The following is a 2,377-nucleotide window of genomic DNA, read 5'->3' as shown; positions in this document are numbered from 1 at the left end:
GAACTTTCTTAGACAGAAAAAAATCAACAACGGAGACATGTGGACGACGATTTCAGTCACTGCACTTTGAATAGCATTTTTACTCGAGTTACAGGAGATGCACGAATGGCCCTTGACCTACGCTCTTACGAATGCCTTGGAACATTGAAAGAGAACAGCCCTCAAGTCCTGCGGTTTATTATAATGCTGTTGCGTGTCGAGGCAGTATTTGACTCCGTCCTACCGTTGAGACACGGGGCGTACTGTAAATGAACTGCACCTGACAGCTTTAGAAAAACACCTGGGCTCAGTACGGTGCTGAGAGCTCAGCGTTGCTGTTCTAATTAGCACGCACTGCATCGGCTATGACCCGAACTTTTCAATTATCCCGAAGGACGGCGCCTGTTTGTGCAGCAGAGTGTTGCCATCAGGAGGCTGGGGCGTAAGAGAGCCACACAGCCCGCAGGGTGAGCGCTCCCTACTGGTCCCAGTCACACCTCTTGCAGGAGCAGCAGCAACCGGAGCTTTTCCGGGGTGGAATCTCCCATCCGGGTGCCGGCCAGGCTCACACCTGCTGGGCTGCCCCGGGGGTGAGCCCAGTCGAGAGTCGCAGGGCCAGATCTAGTCACCGGGGAGAAACGATACAAGTGAAGGATTGCTCGGCTCTCGGCACTTGAAAAGACCGACAAATGTCTCGATCCCGCCGGAGCTGAATGTACCCGCATGTGTGGTGTCGTCTTCTTCCCCCGCCCCGCTGTGTTTGCTGTATTGTCTCTGAAGGCGGCCCCCCCGAGACGAGACGGGCTGTTCCTGTGCCCCAATTAACACTTTACAGGTGCCATTCCCCGGCATTGTGGCCATTGTCGGTGCTCACACGCGATAAGATAAGGCGGAGGAGAGCGGGGCATGCCCAGCGGCAGACATTCAAGGAGGGGGCAGTGCGAGGTGAGGTGAGGTGCGACACGCCGGAGCCCCGACGCAGCTAATGCGGAGCACTTGTTGGACTGGCATCGAAAGGACGTGTGCGCACGGAGCGAGCCTTCCCTGCGGCGGAGCGCGGGAACTTTCTCCCCCCCTCCCGCTGCAGGAGTTGTGTGCACTGCAGCGGTGCCGAGAGAAAAGCACAGAAGGCAGCAGGCTCTGGAGAGCAGGTAAGAGACGGAGCCTTGTGGGCAGGCGAGCAGGCCCGTTTTTTGGAAATTGCTGAAAAGGTTTGTTCGGTGTGTGGCAGGCGCACGTCGCGAGCTTGCGTGGCGATCTGCCGGTCTGGAGTTATGCAAATGAGGCCGAATTGCATCCCGGGACATGCTGCGAATGCGCAACGGCGACTGCAGATGTGTAGGAAACGGCGCGCTCGTTTTCTCGTTTTGCCCACACTTTTGAGTGTTAGTGTGGCGTGTGAGTGTGTGAAAGAGTGGGCCCAGCAGGAGGCGGTGGCGTGCGGGGCGAGGAGGTGGCCTAGACTGCGCGATTTGTGCTGTGGGTGCGGGCCGCTTGCAGGGGCCTGTTTAACTCATACTTACCTGGCAGGGGAGATACCTTGATCAAGAAGGAGGTTCACCCAGGGCGAGGCTTGGCCATTGCACTCCGGCTGTGCTGACCCCTGCGAATTCCCCAAATGTGGGAATCTCGACTGCATAATTTCTGGTAGTGGGGGACTGCGTTCGCGCTCTCCCCTGATGTGCTTGGTCCAAAATCAGATACGGGAGGGTTAGGACACCACGAGCTGCGTGGCTGCGGAAGGATCCCGGTTCGACAGGAGTGGACGCCGCTGCTGGTTCTCGCTGGCTTTTAGTTAGGGGTCCGGAGAAGCATCTCAAGCTAGTTCCACTACTCTTTCTGGACGTTCATTCCCTTTTCAAAGTCAGTCGTTTTGCTGTAGTCTGCGTTCTTTAGGCTGATTATCGAGGTTAGCCTTTATTTGGTCATGGGGGGCCTCGGTACTGTATGCTGAGTCTAAAGACAGTTTCACCCGTTTTCTGATTGCTCGGTTCTGTACCAGTGCAGACATGTCAAACAGTGAATGGCTGTACCTCTATTGTATCCGTGCTCAATGAATGAAATCGGTAACAAATGAATATATGTCTAGTTATACGAAAAACGAGTGGTTTATCGACTCATCTTCATTTGCAGATTTAGAGGATAGCAGGGGGCACATAGCATACCTCATAGCAGGGGGCACATAGCCGCAATGTATTATCAATGTTAAATTTCAACCATAATATCGACAACATTAATAAACGCATACATTGAGAAAATATTCAACCCAGCATATTTTCCGGTTATATACCACAATGCATTGCTAGTATTCGTTGGTCACGTTTTTCAAACGTAGAAGTATATCCGCAAATATCTCAGCAATCCTCTTTTGACGAGCAAGTATGAACAATAATAATAC

At 53.3% G+C, this 2,377-nt stretch overlaps 1 non-coding gene across 1 annotated transcript; it reads left to right on the top strand.

Moving 5' to 3' along the window:
* Window positions 1-1,494: 1,494 nt before the first annotated feature.
* Window positions 1,495-1,658, top strand: LOC138226097 (U1 spliceosomal RNA). The gene has a single exon (XR_011184381.1). It is a non-coding gene; the product is annotated as a U1 spliceosomal RNA (small nuclear RNA).
* The last annotated feature ends 719 nt before the right edge of the window (window positions 1,659-2,377 follow it).

The sequence above is a fragment of the Lepisosteus oculatus genome, unplaced genomic scaffold (genome assembly GCF_040954835.1).
Source record: "Lepisosteus oculatus isolate fLepOcu1 unplaced genomic scaffold, fLepOcu1.hap2 HAP2_SCAFFOLD_112, whole genome shotgun sequence".
NCBI lineage: Eukaryota > Metazoa > Chordata > Actinopteri > Semionotiformes > Lepisosteidae > Lepisosteus > Lepisosteus oculatus.
The sequence above is the reverse complement of the archived record's forward strand: the minus strand, read 5'-3'. Positions and strand labels throughout refer to the sequence as shown.